The sequence below is a fragment of the Bubalus kerabau genome, chromosome 18, assembly GCF_029407905.1.
Source record: "Bubalus kerabau isolate K-KA32 ecotype Philippines breed swamp buffalo chromosome 18, PCC_UOA_SB_1v2, whole genome shotgun sequence".
NCBI lineage: Eukaryota > Metazoa > Chordata > Mammalia > Artiodactyla > Bovidae > Bubalus > Bubalus kerabau.
In genome coordinates this window covers 6,970,369-6,997,568 of record NC_073641.1, presented here as the reverse complement: position 1 = coordinate 6,997,568, position 27,200 = coordinate 6,970,369, and positions in this window count along the sequence as shown.

Here is a 27,200-nt window from a genome sequence, read left to right as displayed (position 1 = left end):
TCAAGAGGCAGATCAGGTGGTCTGGTATTCCCATCTCTTTCAGAATTTTCCACAGTTTACTGTGATCCACACAGTCAAAGGCTTTGGCATAGTCAATAAAGCAGAAATAGATGTCTTTCTGGAACTCTCTTGAGAAGACATAAATAATCGTGAGAAAGACACTGCCTTCTACTTGGTCCTAAGTCCCCTGGCTCCTCTTTTTCCTTCACTTGCCTCACCCTACCTCCAACCACCAACATTTACATCCATCCTCACCATCAACACAGGCTGTGTGCTGGGCTGAGCGTGTCCTCTGCTGTCAAGTGGGAATAGTACCCTCAAGGTGGAAGCTGAGAGTGGCCAAGGCCACCTTATCCCTAAGCCCCTGCACTGCTCTGGAGCCAGGAAAGAGGCCTGACCACAGGCAGCCCATCCCAGGCCTAGAGGCGCCCTCTAGCTCAGCTTGACATAAGAAAAGAAACCAGGCCACCATATCTCCTCGGGTAGAAATATGACCAGTAGAAATGATGGGCCAGCAATTGGTGGGAGCCAAGCTGAGTTACAGGGGCTCGTGGTGAACCCAAATTGTGAGGCAGCCAATCCTGTGAGTACACAGAAGTATCAGAAATACACAGAGCAGAGGTGAGGCCCCAGACAGCAATGAGGAGGAAAGAGCAGGCACACAGCAAGAAACAGGGACGCTGTGGACGCGGCGACCTCGAGAGAGACAGGGAGGGACTTCCCTGGGGGCGCAGCAGCTAGGACTCCTCGCTCCCAGTGCAAGGGACTCAGGTTCCAGCCCCAGTCAGAGAACCAGATCCCATGTGCTACAAAAAAAGCCAACTAAGACCAAATAAATAAATATTTTAAAAGAGAGAGAGAGGGAGGATCACAGTCTCAGAGCCACCTCAGCTCCCAAAGCTTTCCTGGTGCCCCTCTGCCCTTTGTATTCTCCACAACCCACTCTCTCCTTCGAGGGATCTTCATGGGTCACCAGATTAGCCAAAGATGCCCCCCCTCAGCCACTGCAGACAGACCACATGCTGTAGGAGAGGGCCCTGTGGCGTCTTGCCTCCTACCGGCTGGGGCTCCTTCATCTCAGTGACTCACTTCTTACCGACTTTACAGTTTCAGATCCAGAAATCCACAATCCATCCCAGAGAGATGACTTTTTGGCCCTCCAAGCCTATCCTCCCGCCTCAAAAAGCTAAAGAGATGCTGAGCAGCACCGTGTCCTCTCAAAACATCTCAGAGGACAAGAAACCAAAAAAGCCCAAACGAAAAGATGGATTGAAAGTGTGTTGTTTTTTTTTTACCTACAAGATTACAGAGAGACCAGTTATGAGCGTGTGTGCATGTGTGTGTATCCGTGTGTATGTGTGTATGATTCTTTAATCCATTCACCTAGTTAGCCCTGATGAGTCTCTAAGTCCAACCATTGAGGGACCCTGAGGCTGAGAACAGGGAACGATCATGGTCAGGGGAGGGGCAGGTTTGCCTGTAAGAGGGCATGAGGGGAACTTCTGCAGTAATGCAAATATTTTATATTTTGATCTGGGTAGTGGCTCTTCCAGTGTAAACATATCTAAACCATCATCAAGGTGTACATTTAAGATTGGTACCCTCAAAAACCACTACAATATTGTAAAGTAATTAGCTTCCAATTAAAATAAATTAATTAATTAAAAAAAAAAGATTGGTACCCTCTACCTGGCAATTCTACACCTGGGCATACATCCAAAAGAAGTGAAAGCAGGGACCATTGGTGATTGCACACCAATGTTCAAAGCAGCATTATTCACAACAGTGAAAAAGTGGAAACAATCCAAGCGTCCATCAACATATGAACAGATAGGCAAAATATAGTACATACATTCAATGGAATAGTAAGCAGCCTCAAAAAGGAAAGCCATTCTGACACATGCCACCACGGAGATGAACCTTGGACATTCTGCTAAATGAAATAAGTCAGTCACAAACAGGTCAGGACTATGGTGGTGGTGGTGATTTAGTCACCAAGTCATATCTGACTCTTTGCAACCCCACCAGGCTCCTCTGTCCATGGGACTTCCAAGGGAAGAATACTGGAGTGGGCTGCCATTCTCTTCTCCGGGGATCTTCCCCACCCAGCAATGGAAATCACATCTCCTGCATTGCAGGCAGATTCTTTACCATCTGAGCCACCAGGGAAGGCCGGACTTTGAAAATGTTATGTTAAATGAAATGAGCCAAACACCAAAAGACAAATACTGCATGAGTCTACTTTCATGTAGTCCCTAGAAAAGGCAAATTCAGAGACAAATTGTAGAGCAGAGATTACCAGGGCCGCAGGGGAAGGAGGGAGAAGTATTATTTAACAGGCACAGAGGCTTTGCTGGGGAAGATGAAAAATCGGGCCGTAGACGGTGGTGATGGCTACCCAACATCATGAGTGCATTAAAGCCACTGAATTGGGTGCTTACAAATGGTTAAATGGAAAACACTAAGAGCTTTAAATACCTTTTTCAGTTATGAGGCTCATCCACATCCAGGGCACTTTGCCAGCCAGTGTGGCAGATGCTGGATTCAGTCTCAGGTCTTCGAATTCAGAGGCCAGGATACGGTCCCGCACCCATAACGCAACCCCTTTCTAATAAACTGGTCAACCCAGCTCTGCTTGGGCTGAGAACAGCCTCCATCCTGAAGGGAGGGCTCAGGCTGCTGACCTCTCTTTACTGGTGTGGGTCAATGAACTGAAAAAAAAAATCTGTGTAACTTCAGGCTGGTGTCCTTCCTGAGCCTGTACAAAGCCCCTGGGATGTCTGTGGAGTTGCTTTGCCTCCAAAAAAAAAAAAAAACTGCCCCAGCTCCCTTGTCTATAAAAAGCAACTAGCTCAGAAGGTGTGGCTGAGACCAGCCAACGACAAAACCTCCCAAATCAAATGATGAATTTAATCCCACCTGGCATCAGAAAGCATGGACAAGAACCACCCCTCCACCCTTGCTACTCTGAGGCAGAATAAACATAGATGCTCATGACACCAACTTTCCACCCTCCACGTACGCTGTCCTGCCCTGCTCTGCCAGGTGGGCTAGAATAACCTGTTTGGAACAAAGATCCCACCTTATATTCAATAACATCAACAACCTTTGGATGAGGATGGGCACGTCTCCACAGTGGATTTTAGAGTTTAAAGCATCCTTTGAGGTCCTCTCACCAAATCTCTCCATTTTCCCAGAAGGAAAAACATAGGGAGGGAGTGGTGAGGATCACTGATTTTTTTAGCTAAATAGCCCTGGGTTTGAACTTGACTTTGACATTTACTTTGATATTTATATGTCTTCAGCAAGCTGAGCTAGTGTCTTTGAACCTTAGTTTGCTCATCTGTAAAATGGGGATAATATTACCACCACCATAGTGTTGTTGTAAATAATATTGGGTTGGCCAAAAAGTTCATTTGGGTTTTTCCTGTAAGATGTTAGAGGTCAAGAGTCTGGCACATGCCTCTGTCACTGTGCGGTAAGAATTCTCCTCCACTGCCATCACCATCATTAGTATCATCATGAAATGAAGACCCAGGGGGATGAAGGACTTCTCCAAAATCATACAGCTGTGGCTTGTGGCAAAACAAAGTCTTTCACACCAGTGGGTTTTTCCATTTCATCACCCTGAGACAGCACAATTACCTGGGCCTAAAAATTTACAGCACTTCATGGAAAATATTTGAAATCATATGACTTTTCCACATTTCCAAATTAGAAGTCCAAGCCTGATGTCCAAGAGTCTTCAGCACAGAAACAAACTTTTCAGAGTAAAGATCCTGAAACCAAATAATGTGAGCCTTCTCACTCTCTGCCTTCATATCTGAACCTGAAATTCTCAGTGAGGATCACAGTGGAGCTGGAGATGGTCCAAAGAGTTCACCTAGAGGGTGGGCACAGGACAGCTGACCAGGAGACAACTGACATCTGTTCAGAAAGCTAAAAGCTGAACAGAGAATCCAGATGAATTGTGAAGGGAACAGACAATAACGATCATGGTAACAGCACCAACTGAGTGCTTAGTAGCTGCCAGATGCCGTTTTAAGCATTTACATCCATTACCATTGTTAATCCTCCAACCCTATGAAATAGGCAAAATTATTACCTATGTGAATGAGGAAGACAAGGCCAAAGGAGCTTTACAAACTCATTTCCCAAGGAAGGCCTTCCACGCACCATGGCTAAGATCTAGCCATACTGGGATACCTACTTGTCTCCCCAAACCTGACAGGCTGTCTCATACCATCTTTCCGTCTGAAATGCCTCTCCTCATCTCTGCTTATTTCAATGCTACTCATCCTTCAAGATGTATCAGGAATGTTATCGCCTCAGACTTTCCCAGGCATATTGCTTTCTGACTCATTCAGCCACAAGTTCATCACTTACCATATTGTATTATAGCTTGTGTGTGTGTATGAGTGTGCTTCTATACTAGGGGTGAAGAAAAAGGGCTGGAATCCTGTTTCATTTGCCTTTATATATTGCTTAATATGGGTTTCCCAGGTGGCGCTAGTGGTAAAGAACCTGCCTACCAATGCAGGAGACCTAAGAGATGCAGGTTTGATCCCTGGGTCGGGAAGATCCCCTGGAGGAGGGCATGGCAACCCACTCCAGTATTCTTGCCTGGAGAATCCCATGGACAGAGGAGCCTGGTAGGCTACGGTCCATAGGGTCACAAAGAGTCAGACAAGACTGAAGTGACTTAGCACGCACACACATTGCTTAATATACATTTTTTAAAATGTTCAATAAAGGTTGGTTGGAATCTCAACGCCCTTGGTCACACAACTTGTCCTTGGAGAAACCAGGACACCTTCGATACGGACTCGTCCCTCAACTCCAAGAGCTCATGTGGACTTGAAGGACAGTCTTTCCAAAGTTGTTGATGTCCTGCACAGGTACACAGTTTCAAACTAGCCATTTGTCCTTATGGGTTCAGTGAACAAGTGGGCAAAGATCCATATACAAAGATGTTCATTACAGCCCTATTTATAGTGGAAAAATATGAAAGCAACCTAAATGACCAACCAGGGAGAACTAGTCAAACATATATCAGTAAAAATATCTCACTGTATACCCAAAATGAAATGCCATGTAACTTTAAAAATGATAAAGTGCATCTCAGTGCACAGACACAGAAAGCTATCTGGGGTGTATTCCTCTTTTTTCTAAAGCTATTTATTTATTTAATTTTTATTGGAATATAGTTGATTTACAGTGTTGTGTTAGTTTCAGAGGTACACATTCTTGTTTTAATTGATAGCTTTTAGATGACATAAAAAGTAGCTTGTTATTAACTAGAACATTCAACAAAATAGCCCACAAATCCTAATTGTGTCAAATGACACAATTCTAAATACACATGCCTTATATTTATGTTTGCATGCTTGTGTACACATATTTGCAGACACATATGGTCAAAATATCTACAAAAGAGTATGTTTCAAAGCCAAAGAAAGTACATTCATCCTTTGAAAAAAAATCTCTGCTTTCTACTTTTCATCTCAATTTGCAAGATATGAGCTATGCACGGTTGGATAGAATATTAATAAGGTTCAGCCTCTAATTAAGGTTTAAGCTTGATTACCTCCAACATCATATTGAGATACAGGAAAATATTCCTAAAGAATTTATATAGAGATGGATAGATGGACTGATAAATGGATTTGAAGAAAGCTTATAAAAACATATTTAATATAATTAAAAAAGAATGAAAATCATAGATATGGAAAAGAAAGGCTGGGCAACAGGACAGTGTCAGGGCAAGTTCCCACGCAGAGACTCTGATGCCATCGCTACATGATCCCTGTCTACGGGCTGCGAGCTCAGCTCCCAGCAGTCAGAACGAAAGGGATGCTACTCGTCACTCCCTCCCAATGTGTCATGACCACAATCAGCCATCTTTGCTCTCCGGGTGACACAACAAAATGAAATAACGTCTCTCCTATGACCCCAAGCTAAAGATGACAGAGCAACTGAAAATATTCTGAAGATAATAAAAAATAAAAGGCCAAGAATCTCACCGGGTTCCTTATCCAGCATCCTGAGATTGTCTATACCCAGTCAAGGAACTTGTCCACTGACTTCTTTTTTACCCCAAGACAGGCTCCTGGGCACAGACACTAATCATCTACCCTTTTTCAAAACTACAATTAAAAAAAAAGACAAGCCTCCATTTTAAACTGGGCCAGCCTTTAATACGTGCGAGGACAAACAGTCCCCAAACACTCCCGCCCACACCTCTTCACCTCCACGCCCACCAGCTCCGGGAGGCATTTAGCACCGTCCTGAGCTTTCCGGAGAAACACGGTGCCGTGCGGCAGCTGTCTGGAGCTCAGGAACAGGGAAAGGGGTTGCCAAGCAGGAGAGGTGTGGGAAGTCTGGAACAGAGGTGAAAAGCCCTTTTTGCTATGGGGCTGATCTGTGGAGGCCAAAACTCATATATTGAAGCCCGAACCTCCAGTATTTCAGAATGTAATGCATTTTAGAGATAAAATCTTTAAAGAGGTAATTAATTTAATGAGGTCATTCAGGTAGGCCCTAATCCAATATGACTGTTATCCTTATAAGAAGAGAAAGGAAGGTCAGAGGCACACACAGGGAAACACGAAAACACAGGGGGAAGGTGGGCATCTGCAAGCCAAGCAGGGGCTTCCCTGGTGGCCCAGCTGGTAAAGAATCTGCCTGCAATGCAGGAGACCTGGGTTCTATCCCTGGGTTGGGAAGACCCCCTGGAGAAGGGAAAGGCTACCCTCTCCGGTACGCTGGCCTAGAGAATTCCATGCACTGTATAGTCCATGGGGTTGCAAAGAGGCAGACACAACTGAGCGGCTTTCACTCACAAGCCAAGGAGAGACCTCAGAAGAAAACAACCCTGCCGACACCTTGATCTTGGACTTGCAGGCTCCAACACTAGTGAAGAAATACATTTCTGTTATTTCAGTCAGGGGTCCTCAACCCCAAGGCCACAGACCTAGCCTGTCAGGCAGCAGGCTGCACAGCAGGAGGTGAGTGGCAGATGAGCTTCACAAGGAAGCTTCATCTGTATTTACAGTTCCTCCCCACGGCTCATGTTACGGCTGGAGCCCCGCCCCCTGTCAATCAGCAACAACATAATAAATGTAACGCACTTGAATCATCCCGAAACCATCCCCACCACCACCGCTCCAGCTCCCTGGAAAACTGTCTTCTGCAAAACCAGTCCCTGATGCAAAAAGGTTGGCAACACTGGTTTAAGCCACCCAACGTCTGGGGTACTTTGTTATGGCAGCTCTAGTAAACTAATACAAGATGATCTTAGAAAGAAAAAAATAAGAACTTACTATTGGGTAGACCACTTGATGAGAGACCCTGCCAGACACTAAAGAGAACTTTGAAAGAGAAAGATGGCCTTCTGCACATTGGCGCTGGGAATCCTCAGTCTGTCCCTGACATTTTATTTTACTTTAGTGCCTTTTTGAAACTGATTTTGTTTGTTTGCCCAGACTTAGATGTCTGCTGATTGAAAAATCTCAGGACGTTTCCTGCCATCGTGATGCCGATTATTGCGGTGGTTTAGTCCCTGGTTGTGTCTGACTCTTGCGACTCTATGGACTGTAGCCTGCTGCCAGGCTCTTCTGTCCATGGGATTTCCCAGACACAAATACAGGAGTGGGTTGCCATTTCTTTCTCCAGAGGATCTTCCCGACCCAGGAATCAAACCTGCACTGCAGGTAGATTCTTTACTGACTGAGCCACTAGATTATAACTCAAACGAATGTTCAACAGCAAGTGGGCTGTTAAGAAGGAAGATGGAATGGGGTGGGGTGAAGAGGGAGCTGGTGAGAGTGAAGGCCCAGGTATCAGGCCATGCACCTGACGTACATCAACTCATTCAATCACGTCACCCTTCAAGTTCAAAAATGGACATGGCATTTGTGGTTTGCCCGAGGCCACATACTAAGCAGTAACAACAGAATATGGATTCAGCCAGTCTGAATCCAGAGACTACGCCTTAACTCCGACATCTCAGTGAGGTCCCCTCCTTCCCCCAAGGGCTTCACTGAACCCAGAACAACTTAGGACTCTCCCAGCTATGACAGAAGCACAGCTTAAACTCTAATAACTCGAAAAGTGGGGTGGATCTTGAGGCAGCATTAAATCCAGGACTCTAATGAGTCATCAGGGCATTTCATCTTTCTTCTCTGCTTCCCTCTGAATGCTGCTACATCCGTCCTGCTGGTGATGGGTCCCCTCCACAAGATGGGTAAGATAACCATGAGATGACCAACATCACATCACACCAGCGTGCCAAGCCCATGGAGGCAGAAGGTCAGCATTCTCATCAATGCCAGGAAGACAGCCCTGGCCTGCTGGAGTCACATGACCATCCCAGAACCAGTGACTGTTGTTTGATTGTCCAGGCTTGGGTCAAGTGTCCACACATGTGGCCAGGGCTGTGGCAGGAGGGCAAGAGGCCAGATGTGTTACCAGGAAGAGGGGAAGGGGACAAGCAGCATTAGCTCCCATAAATTCGTAGACCCTAGTCACCCAGGCAGGTGAGCGGGTTTCCCCAAAGTGATGAGGCAAGAGCAAAAGTCAGGGGCCTCAAGCCACTGCTGGGCGAGGCCCACAGTGGTATTTGCCTTGACTTTCCAAATACCCAGGTTTCAGCACCAGATATGACCTTGGGTGGCCTTGGCCTGCAGCAGCTTGGAGCAGGGCTTGGCTTCCCAGCCAGAGGCTGAGGCTGGGTTGCATCAGTGAAAGCACCAGATCCTAGCCACCATACCAGCAGTCAGCGACAAGGGCCCTGGCCCTTTGGCTTTGCAGAAAAGAATTCCCCAAAAAAACAAAAAGTAGGAAAGCAAGTAAAGTATTAATTGGGAGAAAAAAGAGTGCAGTACACATGGATAGACACGTGGGGTTACTCAGAGCGAGAGTCCCTGAGTTGCGCCCTTGTGGCAGTTTGAATTAACTTTTATGGGGCATTTCTTCAGGGTTTCCTTTGGCCAATCATTTCGATTTGCCTGGTTCACAGTCCATACTTGGTTTATCTCAGGATCCTCCCACGTGCGCGCACGCATCTCTTAGGCAACATGAATCCGACCTAAGAGACCTGTTGGTACCTGGCATTAGTAAGCATCACTCCCCTTTGCAAGGAGCTCTTCTGCATATGTGTGGTCCGGAAAGTCTCCTGATTTCGGGAATGAGAGAGATGTGGTCTGGGCGGGGCCCAGGCTCCTCCCTTAATGGTCCAGCTGTTCTTGGAGTTTTGGTCAATAGGGAATGAATCTCCAATTGCTTTCCCTGGGGAGGGGGTGGCCATCTGCTTCCAACCTCAGTGTCATGGTTAGGATGGGGAGAGCTGGGTGTCTGGGCTGCAGGAAGCTGTGAAAGAAGTGCTAATGAGGGGAGCTGTCCAGGTACAAAAGGCTACAGAACGCTAGTATCTTTTGTGTAAGAAGGGAGAGAGACAAGCAAATATATCCAATTTGTATTTGAGTAAAGAAACTCTGGAAGCAAAGATGTACAGAAAAAGAGGGGGGTTTGATAACTTACAGGGGGTGGGGTGAATACAAGCAGTATTCAGTCTCACTGTACATCTATGGACATTTTTATTTTTTAACTATTTGAAAGTATTGCCAGTTTTCTAAAATACAAACTTAATTTAATTTAAAATAAAGCCTAAAAATTATCCATAGAAAAAAATATGAAAGGAAACAGGCTGAAAAGATTAACAGTGGATATCATTGGATATTAAGCCTAAGTATGATTTTTTTCCCTTTGAACTTAATTACCAAATTTCCTAAAATGAACAGGTACTGTTTTTCACAAGGAAAAGAAAATGAACTTTAAAAAGAGCTGAACTGAAAAAGTCACATGACATCTGAAGCAGAAATCATAACTGACAATATCATATACATTTATTTCAGTCCCTCTAAATCAAGCTGCCCTGCAGCCCCACCCTCACCACCGCCCCCCACCCCATCTACTGCTTTAAAGAGCCAGGAAATCGCTGCACTTTGAATTTCAAAGAAGATTTGTAACAGCAGCAGGAAGAAAGTAGTTTTGAAAGTCAGGCTTTGTTGAGAAAAGGAATTTCTAAATTCCAAACTGCTTCCCTCGCAAAGAACACCACGTGGCGTTCTGGATAAGTTAGCGACGCTGAAAGAAAAAGACAGGATGTGACAGGGGGAGAGCTCTCCAGGCTTCTCTTCCTCAGGAGGGTGATGCTGAAGATAACGAAGATGCAGACCGAGAGATGGGGACACCCTCGCCTGGCCTGATTTCTGAAGGACCCAGCAACCCCACCTTGCCCATGGCCATGTGGGCCAAGAAGTGTCCAGCAAAAGAAGGACAGAGAGAAGGGTGCATCAAGGGGAAGGGGACTATGACGGACCGTCACACACTTCCCCAAATTTACATGTTCAAGTCCCAGCTCCCAGGACCTCAAAATGTAACCGTATTTGGAGATATTCAAAGAAGGGTTTGAGTTAAAAAGAGGCCATTATAGACATTTCTCCAAATACATAGCACAAGCACATGAAAAGATACTCTACATCACTAATTATTACAGAAATGCAAACCAAAACCAGGGCTTCCCAGGTGGCACCACGGGAAAGGATCCACCCATCAGTGCAGGAGACGCAGGACACACAGGTTCAGTCCCTGGGTTGGGATGATCCCCTTGAATAGAAAAGGACAATTCATCCCAGTATTCTTGCCTTGAAAATTCCATGGACAGAGGAGCCTGCCAGGCTACAGTCCATGCGGTTACAAAGAGTTGGACGTGACCGAGTGACTGAGCACGCAAATCAAAACTACAGTGAGGTTATCACCTCACACCAGTCAGAATGGCCATCATCAAAATATCTACAAACAATACACGCTGGAGAGGATGTGGAGAAAGGGGAAAGCTTTTGCAGTGTTAGTGGGAATGTGAATTGATGCAGCCACTATAGAAAACAGTATGGAAGTCCTGTAGAAAGCTAAAAACAGAACTACCATCAGTTCAGTTCAGTTCAGTTCAGCCGCTCAGTCGTGTCCAACTCTTTGCGACCCCATGAATCGCAGCACGCCAGGCCTCCCTGTCCATCACCAACTCCCGGAGTTCACTTAGACTCACGTCCATCTAGTCAGTGATGCCATCCAGCCATCTCATCCTCTGTCGTCCCCTTCTCCTCCTGCCCCCAATCCCTCCCAGCATCAGAGTCTTTTCCAATGGGTCGACTCTTCGCATTAGGTGGCCAAAGTACTGGAGTTTCAGCTTTAGCATCATTCCTTCCAAAGACATCCCAGGGCTGATCTCCTTCAGAATGGACAGGTTGGATCTCCTTGCAGTCCAAGGGCCTCTCAAGAGTCTTCTCCAACACCACACCACAGTTCAAAAGCATCAGTTCTTCAGCACTCAGCTTTCTTCACAGTCCAACTCTCACATCCATACATACGACCCAGCAAATCCCACTGCTGGCACAGACGCACAGCAAGCCACGGCTCAGGAAGATGCGCGCACCCAGTGCTCACTGCAGCGCTAGCTAAGCAGCCGGGACACGGAAGCAACCGCAGTGTCCATCAACAGAGGAATGGATGAAGAAGACATGGTACATATACACAATGGGATATTCCTCGGCCATAAAAGTGAATGGAATTGGGTCATCTGTAGAGACACGGATGGACCTAGAGACTGTCATACAGAGTAAAGTCATAAAGACAAAAACAAGTACCATATATTAAGGCATATATGTGGAATTTAGAAAAAAATGGTATAGATGATTTTATTTGCAAAACAGAAATAGAGACATAGATGCAGAGAACAAATATATGGATATCCAGGGGGGAGGGAGTAGGAGGAATGGGGAGACTGGGACTGAAACATATACACTATTGATACTTACTACGTGTAAAACAGATAACTATTGAGGTCATACTGTATGCTATGCTATGCTAAGTCACTTCAGTCGTGTCCGACTCTGTGCGACCCCATAGACGGCAGCCCACCAGACTTCCCCGTCCCTGGGATTCTCCAGGCAAGAACACTGGAGTGGGGTGCCATTTCCTTCTCCAATGCGTGAAAGTGAAAAGTGAAAGTGAAGTTGCTCAGTCGTGTCCGACCCTCAGCGACCCCATGGACTGCAGCCTTCCAGGCTCCTCCATCCATGGGATTTTCCAGGCAAGAGTACTGGAGTGGGGTGCCATTGCCTTAGCACAGGATACTCTAATGTGCTGAAAAGGAGGAAACTCAAAAGGGAATGGATAGACGTATGTGTCTGATGTTTCACTTTGCTATACAACAGAAACTGACACAGCCCGCTGTAAAGCAACTATACTCCAATAAAAATTCATTTAAAAAGATAAATAAAAAGAGGCCATAAGAGTGAGGCCCTAATGCAATCTGACGAGCGTCTTTATAGGAAGAGGAAGAATCACCAAGGGCATAAGAAGATAGCAGGGAAATGAGCACGTGAAGATGAGCAAGAAGGCAGCCATCTGCAGCTCAAGGAGACAGGCCTTAGGAGAAACCCACCCTGCCAGCCCGCACTTTGGTCCTGGATGCCCCACCTCCAGCACGCTGAGGAAATAAATGTCTGCTGCCACAGCCACCTCATCTGTTGTATTTTGTTATGGCAGCCGGAGCAAACTAACACAGAACCATCTCAAAGAATGTTCCCAGGGCAGCAGCGAGTAGCTAAGCAAGTGGGAACGCCCACCCGGTATGGTGAGGCGCTCCTAGGAGGGCGCGTATCAGGGGCCCACAGAGACCCTCAGGGTGGAACGAGACTGCATCAAACTCCGGACCCTCACCACCAAAGGGAGCGGGGAGACCAGAGGCTTCAGAAGTGGGTGCTGCGTGACCCACACCCAGACAGGGAAGGGTGAGCAAACCAATCCCCCAGTACACATATGACGAGTGCCAGGGACCAGGCAAGATCAGCCATGCCAGCCTCAGCACGGCCCACGGCACGACAGCCGTGAGCAGACCCCACCAGAGTCACAGTGTCACGGGGAGCGTGACTGGTGCCCAGAGAGCCCCGGGGAAAGGGTGGGTGATCTGAAAGACTCTTTCCCCTAAAGAGACTGTTTCCATTCAGATGCATTTCCATTTTTAAGCACCTCTGGCTGACTAGCTGTGAGGCTTTCTGCCATATTTTTCTGCACCTCTGAATTATGGTGGATTCACTGCCAACCAAACTCTGGTGTGACCGATAGGGAGAAGTCATCTATAAAGGAGATGGCAAGAAAAAAATGACCTCAACTTGGTCAAAGCACTGAAGACGCTGAGGGCATCCTAGCATGGAGTCTGGACTGCCTTGAAGTCCGTTGACAGTTCCAGGAGCCTTGATGGGACTTGGGCAGCATGAATCCTCTCTTGAGATGTGGCACAGACCCCAGGAGCCACATTATATGAGGTTCTGGTCAGTCTCACCAGAGGGCGAGTTCCAGTCTAACGGCTTGGAGGTCTTCCTGCTTTTTTTCCATTTTTAAAAGAGCAGATGTTCTCCTGGGAAAGAGATATTTAGCTACCCAAACAAATCAGAGAAGTGGAGGAATGGAAATAAACCAGGCATCTGCCTGCCACGGTGGCAGTACCCAAAGAAATCACATTAGCTGGAGAGGAGCACCCAGCCCCAGGGAGGGCGCGCAGCGGCTCCCGTCCCGGGTGAGTGACGAATACGACTGTCTTTGTTCTGGTTCTCGACATGAAGGACGGTCTGTGGGGTTATTTGTCTAGCTTGTTGACTCTCATAAAAGACATTCATAAATTTATTCTTAGTGCCAGGGGTGCTTACCGGTGTCAAAGTGCAGTCTTTTCAGACAGTTGCTCCGTGTTAAAACAAGCCACTCAGATGCATCTATAAATAATTGTCTGGGCTTCGTTTAGCTAACAAACGGCTTTTTTTCTTCTCTCTCTCTCTCCTCTCTTTTTAAAATCAACTCTAAAATGATTTCATAAACAACAGGAGGAATTTCCCATTAATATTAAAGTGTGTCTGGGTTGGTCATTTTAATAGAACTTTCCAGAGGGAACAAGCAGTCCTTCCATCTTGTCCATGTGAAACCTATTCCCTTTTCAGAATAAGACATTTGGCAGCCCAGCCTCGCTGGGACCAGTCATAGCTTCCCTTCCCCACCATCCTATGTCCATCTCTTTCACTGCTTTGGCCAAAAAAGGAGGAGGACAGCAAGGCTGTGGAGAGCAGCAGCCTGAGCCAGTCAGGAGAACGTGTCACCACCCCGAGGCCGCCATGCGTCTACTCTGACCTCAGATGTCCAGAATTTTACTTCTCAAGGTACCACCTATATAGCCTAGAAAGGTAGAGTTATGGCCATATCTGTTTCACGGATACAACAGAACTCCCCCTTCCAGTCCCCTGGGAAAACAGTGACTTAAAAGAAGGCAGATATTTATTTCTCTTTTACATAAAAGTAGTCTAGAGATAGACAGCTTAGGGTTGGTGTGGGGCTCCACAGTTTCACCTTCTGTCTTTGTACTTCATCACCTTTTGCATGTCACTTCATGGCCCCAGGTGGCCGTTCCAGTCCAAGCATCATGTCTGAATTCCAAATAGCCAGAAGAAATAGAAGATAAAGGGTATTCCTTCCCATTTAAGGTCACTTCCTAAATTACCACACACTACTCCTTCTTCTGCTTCACAGGATAGCATGTAGTCAGATGAGCTCACCTAGCTGCAAGGGAGGCTGGGACTAGCCAGGCAGCAGGGCTACTTGAAAGGGAAGAATGGACGTTGAGAGGTCGCTCGTTATCTAATCCGCACGATGGCTGCACGTGATCCTCTCCCGTAGTCTTCCACGCCTACTCCAAAGCCCCAGCGCCACAGTCCTGCCACTGTTCCTTTTTAAAGAGTTTCATTTTTTGCATCCCTTCTCTTTAAAACTCACTTTCTATCCTTCACTCTTTCTTTCTCAGAGTCAGGATTCTGACAAATTGCACTGCCAGACTGAATTCAAGCTCAGTTCTGACCAGGTCAGGACCCCGTGTTGTCTTAAACGGCTGCCCTGTGGACCTTCTCCACAGGGCAGCCGTTTAAGACAGGTCTGAAGAAGCCAGGAATGGAAATCACCCCAGGAGGATCCCTGCAAGTACAACTTGAAAGCCAAACTGGAGTCTTGCTTCATCCCTGCTTCACTCAGGGAACACAAATCTTTCAGCCTTTATGGTCCACACCAGGGAAGGTGCCAAAAGCCATGGGGAGGGCAGAGCTGCTCTGGCTGGGAGAAACAGTGAGCCCCATTGATGGGTGAAGCCGCTGCCTGCACCAGGCGTGCACATGTTGTGGATAGCCTGCTGCTCCTCGGGTCCACCCTGGACTCTAAAGACCAGCCACCGCAGAGACCCCACACCTTGCCTGACCCCGAGGCTGCCCCTGCCTGGCCTTGTGGGGTTTCGGCAGACCATACATGGCCTGTATTTGCTGACCTCCTGTTGCCCTCCTGCCCTTCTGGAGCACGTCACCAGTTCAGCACAGTGCTTTCTCCACTGTGTAACAACTTCATTACTGTCACAGATAAACGCTGTTGAGCATCAAGTGTCAGAACGTGAAATCCTCCACATGAACTCTACCCACCCACCCTGCGTGGATCACAGGAGTAGAGTGATTAGTAAAAGGATACTCAGCAGTTGTCAGAGAAATACGAGGTCGGAAAACTACAAGTAGGAACGGCAAGGGAAAACAAGCCACAAAGCAGCCTTGCTTACCCTGCATTCAGTGACACACCCGTGCCACACAATGTCAAAAGGTGTTTCCACCCCGCAGAAGCACGGTCAGTTAAGTTTGGAAACTGCTCTCACTAGAGAGTCAGACTTCAGCAAATTAAAGGCTCTGAAAAGGTCTGCAGTACAGAAAGTTGTTTATTTCCTTATTTAGCCCAGCCTTTCCTAAACTGTTTAACTACCCTCTTTTCCTTCTGGAATGTCTATTACTGTCTCATGAAACCAATGTTCATCAGAATACTGAATGAGGCTCTAATGCACTGAGGGTCACGGCTATGTCTCTGGCTCTGGAAATGAATCCCCAGCATTCACATCCCCGCTCCAGCAGTTTTTAGTGGTGTGACCTCGAGCGCATTACTAAGTCTCTTTGGCTTTAATTTCCTTGTTGGTAAAATGGGGGTAAGAATAACATCTGCCTCCTAGAGCGGTTATGAGGATTAAGTAAGTTAATGCATGTGAAATGCTTAGAACCGTTAGAATAAATGTTAGTGCTGATGATGACAATGATGATGATGATGGAGGAGGAGGAGAAAGGGAGGAGGAGGAGGTGTGGAGAAGGAGAAAGAGAGTGAGGAGGAAAGGTGGTGGAGGGGAGGGGAAAGAGGAGGAAGAAGGTAGCAACCCTGTTATTGGAGGCTGGCTAGAGCTCACAAGTAAGTTTCTCCCAGGTATCAGGATTCTGATTAAAATCATCTGCAGATCTCCATTGCCAAGATACGAAAGCAACCTAAGTCTTTGACAACAGATGAACAGATAAAGATGTGGTATATATCTGACTCTTTGTGACCCCCATGGACTGTAACCTACCAGGCTGCTCTGTCCATGGAATTCTCCAGGCAAGAATACTGGAGTGGGTAGCCATTCCCTTCTCCAAGGGATCTTGCTGACCTAGCAATCAAACCCAGGTTTCTTGCATTGCAGGCAGGTTTTTTACCATCTGAGCCACCAGGGAAGCCTATATATACATGTATATATACATACACACGTGCACACACACACACATACATACACACACACATACACACACACACACACACACTGGAATATTATTCAGCCATGAAAAAGAATGAAATTTTTGCCACTTGCAGAAACTTGGATGGACCTGGAGGGCCTTATGCTAAGAGAAATGTCAGAAAATATATAAATAAGTCATACAGAAATCCTGTATGATATCACTTGTATGTGGAATCTAAAAGTACAACAAACTAGTGAAAATAACAAAAAAAAGAAGCAGACTCACAGATATAGAGGACAAACCAGTGATTACCAGTTTGGGAGCAGGGAGAAGCCATACAGGGATGGGGGAACGGGAGGCACAAAGTACTGGCTGTAAGATCAAGTCTAGGATGTACTGTACAACACAGGGAACATAACCAACGTTTTGTAACAACTGTAAATGGAAAGTAACCTTTAAAAGTGGTATTTAGAAAAAGCAACTGTATGTCTCCAGCATCCAGTGTAGGGCCTGGATGCTCCCAAAATGTTTGTGGAATGACTAACAAACAGAAACCAGAAGTATGGCATAAAGAATCATGAAAAGTGACAGACTTTGGACAGCAACTGCAGGTAAAAGGCAAAGGAGAATTTCTCCCAAGGGAGAGCGCCACAGCTGTCCTCCCTATTACAGACCTCCAGCGACCGCCTGGAGTGTTGGACAGGATGTCTGTCTCACACACACTGTCCCATGAGCTGGAATAACACACTGGTGCTTTTTTTTTTTTTTTTTTTCTTTTTCAGAGCTGATGCACTGATCTACAACATGTCCTGGGATAGAATCAAGGCTGGTTAACTGGACCCTTCGTATCATGGGTCATCGGGGAAATCAATGAATGATTACAGAGAGGGTCAGCAGTGAGAAAGGCGGAGAGGGAGAGCAGAGAGTGAGGGTTGTTGGGAAAACGCAGTCCGAAAGCAGAAGTGAGGAGGTGAAGAGAAGTCAAGTAGTGGCTGCAGGTGCTGAGAGATCCTGCGGAAACCAGCCTTGAGGGAGCCGTAATCTCTTCTGCCCTCACCCCTTGCTTGCACCAACTCCTGCTCCATCCCCAGCACTGTGGATGCGTCAGTCCATTTTTGTTCTTCCAGATACCTATCTGTGCATTCACACAGCCATCCCGCACACATCCGGGTTTTACTTATATGGTGGTAAAATTCACTTAGCGCCTACATCCCTGGTCAGCCTGGGCTCAGCCCGCCCAGCATGGGGGCTGCTAAGGCAGCAGGAGAAGGTCGCTGAACAGCTCCCTTTTGTCTCATTGGATCCCATTGTTCTCACAGCCTCCAGGTGGCCCCCCTGCCAGCCCACCTTTTCCCACCTGCAGCTCCATCAGTGCTCACCTGGCTTCTCCATCCCAGCCTCCCTTCTCACCCTAGAACATCCCAGGCATTTCCCCAGCTTAGAGATTTCCCACTGGCTTTTCCCTCTGCCTGGGACACTTTTCCCGCAGACCGCCTGCTCCAATGCCCCCTCCCCAGTGACGCCTTCCCTTGGGTGCTACTGCCAACAGTTACCCCCACCCCTCGTTCCCGCCCCTCACCCCGCCCCAGCCTCTCCCCTTTCCGTAGACTTAGCCACCCACCCCTCGTTCCCGCCCCTCACCCCGCCCCAGCGTCTCCCCTTTCCGTAGACTTAGCCACCCACCCCTCGTTCCCGCCCCTCACCCTGCCCCAGCCTCTCCCCTTTCCGTAGACTTAGCCACCCACCCCTCGTTCCCGCCCCTCACCCTGCCCCAGCCTCTCCCCTTTCCGTAGACTTAGCCACCCACCCCTCGTTCCCGCCCCTCACCCTGCCCCACCCTCTCCCCTTTCCGTAGCACTTAGCCACCTTCTGTAGAGGACGGCATCGGTTTAGTTGTTAGTTGACTGTTTACAGCCTGAACCCCACGAATGCATAAGCTCCACCAGACAGGCATCTTAGCTATTTTGATCACCAGTGCATCTCAACAGCCTCCAACACACTCCTGATCTAACAGGAACTTGGTAAAAAGCATGGGAATGGACAGATGGACGGATGGGCTCAAGGCAAGAAGTGACAAGTTACAGCGTAAAGGAGACGATATTTGTTAATTCCCTGGTTGTCCAGTGGTTAGACTGGGGCCTTCACAGCTGGGGCCCCAGTTTGATGCCTGGTCAGGGAACTAAGATTCTGCAAAAAAAAAAAAAAAAAAAAGATGAAATTTCTGAACTCAAGAGAGAGAGGGGCTGGAGTGACCTCATCTGGATATTAAAGAAAGAGGTAGAAATTTGGGCCACTGAGATGGAGAAAGGGGTATTTAGAGACTGATACTCCCAAGAAAAACAAAACGATGATTTTCTCTGGGGATGGGATTCTGAGTGATTTGTATTTTATACTTTGGCGGTTATGATTTAGTCATTCAGTCGTGTCTGACTCTTGGCGATCCCCTGGACTGTAACCTACCAGGTTCCTCTGTCCGTGGGATTTTCCAGGCAAGAATACTGGAGTGGCTAGTCATTTCCTTCTCCAGGGGATCTTTCCAACCCAGGGATCAAACCCAGTCCCCTGCACGGCAGGTGGATTCTTTATCGCTGAGCCACCAGAGGAGCCCCATTTTATACTTTATATATTTTCTATATATATATATAAATATAAATACATATAGTAATAGATAATATAACTATTGCATTTTTATATTTTATATATGTAACATATATTTATATATGTTACACCTCCATATAAGTTTCTGCCTGTCAATGTTGGAGACTTGAGAGACATGGATTTGATCCCTAGGTTGGGAAGATCCAAGTAGAAGATATTAAGAAGAGGTGGCAAGAATACACAGAAGAACTATACAAAAAAGATCTTAATGACCCAAATAACCATGATGGTGTGATCACTCACCTAGGGCCAGACATCTTGGAGTGCAAAGTCAAGGGGGGTCTTAGGAAGCATAACAACAAACAAAGCTAGTGGAGATGATGGAATTCCAGCTGAGCTATTTCAAATCCTAAAAGATGATGCTGTGAAAGTGCTGCACTCAGTATGCCAGCAAATTTGGAAAACTCAGCAGTGGCCACAGGACTGGAAAAGGTCAGTTTTCATTCCAATCCCAAAGAAGGACAATGCCAAAGAATGTTCAAACTACCGCACAATTGCATTCATTTCACATGCTAGCAAAGTAATGCTCAAAGTTCTCCAAGCCAGGCTTCAACAGTATGTGAATCGTGAACTTCCAGATGTTCAAGCTGGATTTAGAAAAGGCAGAGGAACCAGAGTCAAATTGCCAACATCCATTGGATCATAGAAAAAGCAAGAGAATTCCAGAAAAACATCTACTTCTGCTTCATTGACTATACTAAAGCCTTTGACTGTGTGGATCACAACTAACTGTGGAAAATTCTTAGAGAGATGGGAATACCAGACCACCCTCTAGCTTGGCTTCAGGTCTGCTTCCCATCCCTGAATGCCTTGCCTTGGAGCACCCACTTCATACATCACTGCACACAAATCTGAGGGATGCAGCTGGAGACGTCAGATGTAAACAGGCCAGGGGGGCTCTGAGCACTCCCGGAGACCAAGGGGTGAGGGAGCCTGGAGATCATTCTCCACCAATCCCCAGAAGATTCCACGCTGGGCACAGGCTGTTTCTTCTCCCGCTTCCTCCAGGCAGCCGTAGAGTAGACCACCTCCAGAATACCCAACACCTGGGTTGTCACACGAGAAAGGAAACCAGCCCGGCTTCCTGCCAGGGAGAAGCAGCATAGCAGGGGTGATAAGGGCCTAAGGCACGAGGTCTTTCCTCCCCACTCTGAGCCAGGGACTCAAGGCCAGCCTGCACACTGCACTCTGATCCCCGCCCTCTTCCCCTTCCCGTCTGCCCTCACGGCCTCCGGAGGTGCGGCAGTCATCAGCACCATGGGCCAGTGCCCTGGGGTGCTAATAGGCAGCTCTCCAGACCCATCTTGGATGGGCCCCACCATGCCATGAGCCAGGACCACACATGGGGCCCTCGAGTGCCTTCTACTCCTAGGGACGGGGCAGCCAGGGCTGAATTCCTACTTCTTTTGCTGTCACTAGATAAGTTTTGACTCTTGAAAGGCGGTGACTCTACTGTGCCTCTCCAGACCTTGTGGACAAAATGACCACAAGGAGTGTGTGGACCTTCTCCCGGCATCGAGTGGGCACTGCTGCTTTTGTCTTCTCAGGAGCCACTCCAGCTCCTTCCAGTAAGATGCTCCCAAGGCCACGTCACTCTGAAGGCTCCTCTGATGAGCAGGCAGCATAACAAAATAAATGCACAGAACCTGGGCCACAGTGATTGGCTGGGGGGCAGACCCATGACCACAGACCAGCCAGGGAGACCTCACAGTGGCCTCGGGGGAAGGGAGATGCTTTCTTTCTGTCAGATGTCAAGCTGGGAGCACATAAGCCTTTGGCCAGGAATCACCATGGGGGAGGTTTGGTCAAGAGTGAAGTCAATGCATCCTCTGCTCCGTTGCTGTTAGGGTTCTGCTACTGCTGTTATTTTCTTCTAATTTCCTATTTACGCTGATTTGAATAGAGTTTTCCATCACTTGCAACTGAAAGCATAATAACCAATAACAATCCTGATGGATCAAATACAGGGAGGAAACTGCCTCTCGTGTCATATGGCTTTGCTCAGAGCCCTGAACATCTAAAACAAAGGCAGTGGAGAAGGAATGGATAGATCTGGGCTCTGGGCAGAACACATCAAATTTACTTTGCCTTCAGCTTCCTTTCCATGGAAATCTCCTTCAAAGCTCAGTTTAAACCTCCAGGACACCTACTCTTCTCTCCCCAGTCCTTGGGGATACCTCCTGCTTCAAATTCCCGCAACATTTACCTGTCTGTGCCATTTACTGGTTCTCACGCCACCTTGACATTTTCAGGTCACAGGTCATGTATATGTGCTGTGTCTCCCCCCAAAAAAGTAGCAAACTGCATTGCCATTACCCCAGGCACTGTGCTAGGAAGCCCATCATATGCAGATTCCTATAGATCCACCTGCGATGCAGGAGACCTGGGTTTGATCCCAGGGCTGGGAAGATCCCCTGAAGAAGGGAATGGCAACCCACTCCAGTATTCTTGCCTGGGAAATTCCATGGACAGAGGAGCCTGGTGGGCTACAGTCCCTGGGGTCACAAACAGTTGGACATGACTGAGAGAGACTAACACATAGACGCTCACGGCCACCCGGCAAATTATTATCTCTTTATCCCCATTGGAAAGAGGAGAAAGGGGAGCTTGAAGAAAATATGTCACTTGCCAGAATTCACCCAGGGGGACAAGACAGGGGGATTCTTTGAGATGAGAAACTTCTGGGTCATACTACTCTGCTCCGCAGATACACACCCTCAGCCCAGTGTTGTGTATCGCATATCGATTGCTCCCAAACATCAGCTAATGGATTCAACTATTATGAGAGGATTTGGGGAAGCAATAGGTCAGACAAGAGGAAAGATCAGTGGCACATGGGGCTGCCTCTCTGGGCAGCCCAGGTCCACAAGTGGAGGAGAAACTCCGCACAGAGGCTCCCCACACCCACACCTATCTGCTGGGCCCAGCTCCATCCACCGCACAGAACCCCATTCACTGCCTGGCTAGAAGGTGAGGTGGCCTTCCCAGGTAATCCCAGCCAGCTCTTGGGAGCTGTGATGGCAGCTGGCTAACGGATGAGCAGTTCTCCCCTGGAACAGAAGAAATTCAGTTCCCATCAAGAGCATGAGACCCTAAGCCTAACCCTAACAATCAATCTGGGACCCAAACAAACCCACTCCCTGCTACCCAAACCCTGAGCTGGACCCAGGCATTAATTCTGTTACCAAGCAATGAAACAAACCAAAGCGTTTTTCCCCGGGGGGAGGGAAATAGCAGACTAGTCTGATCCTGAGTTTAACCTGTATATTTTCGAAGACTACTGAACAGGGACAAAAATCAGACATCAAAATGTTCTGTGAATGAAATCAATATTCATTCAATCCAAATTCTTGACTCAGGCAGGAGCTTTTCACCTCCCTGTATGATTCTGTGGAGTGTATAATTGTGTTCTTGGGAACTTGGTGTGAAGCATAGAGGCTGGCTTTTTTTAACTGTGGTTTTTAAAAATGTTTTTATTTTAACCTTCTAAAAACAAGAATCAGAAATTTTCAGAGCATCCAGTTCCCTCTACTGAATGGACTGATAAAAATTCAAGATGGATCCATTATAACAGCATAGCCTAAAAGCCTCATGGAAGGCGATGAGTCTTGAGTCCTGGGTCCAATGGCCCAGGTGACTTTGGGCACGGGACTCTGGAGCTGTGGTTCCCAGAAGTCAAGAGCAGTGAGGGGCCCCTTGGGCGTGTCCCCTTTAAGAAGGCCTGACCCCCACAAAAGCATCTGACTCCAGATCGCATGCCCGGGAGGAGACAGCACTAGACTGTCCCATTCTAATTCCACCCCAGACTCTGTCCTTGCTGTTCACAGGGTCCCAAGCAGGAACCAGGAGTCTGAGAGCCCCCCGGCCATAAACACGTGCAGACCACACCAGTCCTGGAGCCTAAAGAAAGAGAATGCCATGCAGAGGATGGGGGCTAATGCCACGCAGAGGATGGGGGGCTGATGCCACGCAGAGGATGGGGGCTAACGCCACCACCAGCAGCTCAACACACTGTCACAGCATAAACAAGTGAAAATAGTCATCCCGTTGACTGAAGAGCAACTACTTTTGTTTTATAAAAACCAAGGGCATCCAAATGGCTAACAGTAGTTACTCTGGGGTACAGGAATCAAGAGCAGGAGACAGAACTGTTTACACTCATATCCATCACTTGGGGCCTTCATAAGGAGCATGCATGCATTGCGATTATAGTGTTTAAAATAAAGGCTAAAAGCTAAGTATATGATAAAGGCAGAAACCACAGAGGGAAAGACTATGGGCTTAACTGCACAAAACTGAAGACATATTTGTAAAAAAAAAAAAATTACTCTAAATTATGTTTGGGGAGAAAATATTTACAATATTAATAACAGTAAATATTTACTATCCTAACATATAAAAAGCACTTGGAGAAAAAACAAACTTTAAAAAAAAATTAACAAAAGACATAAAGAAGCAATTCACAAAAGAAGAAATACAAGTGGCTAATAAACATAAAATCTGCACTACTACTAATAATCGAGAACACACAATGAAAAGTCAGTTAACATTTTTTTCCTATCAAACTAGCAAATATGTGTCCAAAAATGTTATAATCCTTACTGATAAGAGGACAGACAGGTAAAGAACCTCATACACCGTTCATAGGAGGCCAAACTGGTAAAACCTTTGAGGAAAGCAACACTGCAAAGCCTATTAATAATTTTTAAAATATGCATAAACTTTCATATGGCTAATCTACTGCTAAGCATTTATCACTAAGGAAAATCATCATGGCCAAAGATACATGTATTTGGATATCCAGTGAAGCGCTGTTTATAAAAGCAAAAAGTTGGAAACAGCTTCACTGTCCAAACAATGAAGAATTGGTTTAATATATTATGGCATTATACAGAGGGGATAGCTACGCAAATATTAAAATGATGATAGAGGAAAATATGAAACAACATGAAAATGTTCTTGATATATGACGTGAAAAACACTGGATACAAAGGGTTTGCACAATATGAACCCTCATTTATAAACAAACACAGCTATATATCCACATTGAATGTTTAAATATCTGATCATAGGCTATTTTCATTTTCTCCTTTCTGCACTTTTTGGAATTAAAAATCTGTATTTTTTAAATAAAAAATACCCAATGCCGACACACATCCAAGAATCATTTTTAAGTAATCAATTAGGAAACAAACATCTTTAACTCAACAAGTTAAGAACCAAAGACATAGCAAATAAGATAAAGTAGTATCAATTGTTCCAAATAACCCCTCCAATTAATCTTCTATGCCTTTTTTTAAGACCACAGAATCTCGAGTTCATAGATGAAGTCATCGCATTGCAAAACTTGCTGGACCAGGACAACATTCTAGAGTCATAACCTACCCTCACCCACAGAAAAGAAGACAAGAAGCTTGCTCCCTTGTTTTCTTAGAACAATTGTATCTTGAAAACTCAAGATGGAAAGGCTGAAGCCAGATTTCACAGGGTTCTAGGACCAGGATGCTTTGGTTCTCCCATAGCATTGCTTCATGTCAGTGTGAAATTCACAGTTTCAGAGAAAGAAAGAGGTATATTTGAAGAGAAAATGCTATTCGCGAGCTGCGAAATACTGATGTCCAACACTAGGAAAGCAGATCAAATAGCAGCTGGGGAGACTTGTCTGTGGTGTTCTGCCTGGCTCTTCTGAGGCTGGAACACACACACACACACACACAGACACACTCACACACACCTGGCACGTAGGAGTTGCTCAGTAAATACTGATTGGATGATGTTGGAGGTGAATTTCACTAGTCTCTTAACTTCTATTTGACCACACATCCTCAGCCAGAAACAGCTTCCCTCTCAGTGAGGGCCAGCACAAGACATTTAGGCCACAGAACTATGACTTTCAGGACAACACAGCAGCTCAGCTAAGGGGAAAGATAGACATATGAGGAAGTATAAACAGGATGCTAGTGGATTAATCCACTAACATGACTTCTCCACTGTCTCTCAGGCTGCTGCTGCTGCTAAGTCACTTCAGTCGTGTCCGACTCTGTGCGACCCCATAGACGTCAGCCCACCAGGCTCCCCCGTCCCTGGGATTCTCCAGGCAAGACCACTGGAGTGGGTTGCCGTTTCCTTCTCCAATGCATGAAAGTGAAAAATGAAAGTGAAGTCGCTCAGTCATGTCCGACTCTTAGTGACCCCATGGACCGCAGCCTACCAGGCTCCTCCGTCCATGGGATTTTCCAGGCAAGAGTACTGGAGTGGGGTGCCATTGCCTTCTCCGGTCTCTCAGGAGATCCTCCTAAACAGGTGCTAACTTCCAGAAATTACAATTGACAAATCCATGAATACTCCTTTCCTTGTAGATACATCCGTGTGCTGGAAAGAAGGTCTCCTTGGTTCATTCAAGTCTTTGGGGCAAGTCAGGAAGGCACTGTTTTCATTTACATATGAATTTTTATTGTAATCTAATGAAGACTGTCCACATTCCAGACCGGCAACCTCCTCTATTATCGCGTCATTGATCTTTCTCCGAATTCAGATAACAGCTCCTTGTGATCTCTGACCTGACATGTACAAAGAATTTCATGTCTAATGTATCGATTTTTTATGAATAATAGGACTCTAAAAGAAATTTCTCTTCACTGGCTTTTAACCACCCTGGGGATTTTCTTCCACTGTTTGTGCATTTCCTACCAACCAAACCACAGACTGTCCAGGTGGCTGATGAACACAGTACATCACCTCACTTGGAAATGATCTGCAGCAGGATCTCTCTTAATAATTCTCGGAGAAGGAGGTGTTTTGTTTTCTTTTTAGAGTTCTGCTTGGCAGGAAGTTAAAGAGAAAACTTCCCAAGGGAAAGTTTTTGTAGATAAGGTGGGTTTCAGAAGGCCTTTGGAGGATGAAAGTTTCTACAACATGAAGATGTTACAACACTGTCGCTAGTAAATGTCTGCAGAATGGGATCACGCTAGTATATTAAAGGTCTTGGTCCTGAGCAGTGGCATTAAGGAAGAGTACAGAGAAAGACCTATGATCAGAGCCAAGGGAGGACATTCAAAATCAAAAAGTCAAAACTTCATCCACATCCCTCTGTCCCAAACTGCGATGCCCATATTTAGTGATCAGACTTGTTTTGGTAAGCAACAATCATTGGTTGTAAACTGTTTAAAAACCATTTTACTAAAAGAATAGAGTTTGTTGTATACATGTTCTTTGTCCAACCCATGATGCTTGCCATTTTCGGCTGGAAATCTGGTTTATGCTATTTATACAGAGATTTATGTAACTTTCAGATGACTTTTGTATATATTTGTGTGTCTGTTCCCTCTTGTTTTGCATATGGCCAGCACTGAATATATGTTTGCTGTAGAAAGAGATAAATGAATGGCTGCCTTCGGAAAGCAAACATTTCCAAACATTTGGCCACAAAACTGGGGAAACTGCTGATGATCTGATAGGCTATGAACCTGATCCACTCTCATACAACCTGAAGGATCCCATCTGGAAACCTCCCCTCGAGAAGACCAAAAAGTACATAAACAAAGCAGAAAAAAGAAGTGGACCTACTGGTAAGTTTCAGAAATAAGGAGTAATGTTCACTTTCTTCCAGCTCATATCCAAAAGGGCGGTTGGACCTCTCTCCAAACCCCACCCTGCGCTCGGTGGAGGGCCCGAGTGAAAGGGTCAGCCCTTCACCGGCACATCAAATAGAGGACCATGGTGGTGGTTGAGGGCCAGGCCACAGAATAACCACTGACTTCTCTTTGCCCAATTCTCATCACAGCTCAGGGATGACCCTCCAGAAGCACAGAGGGTCAGTGGAAGGACGTGTGGCAGTCCACATCTCCAGGGTGAGCTGGATTCCCTGTGGCGATA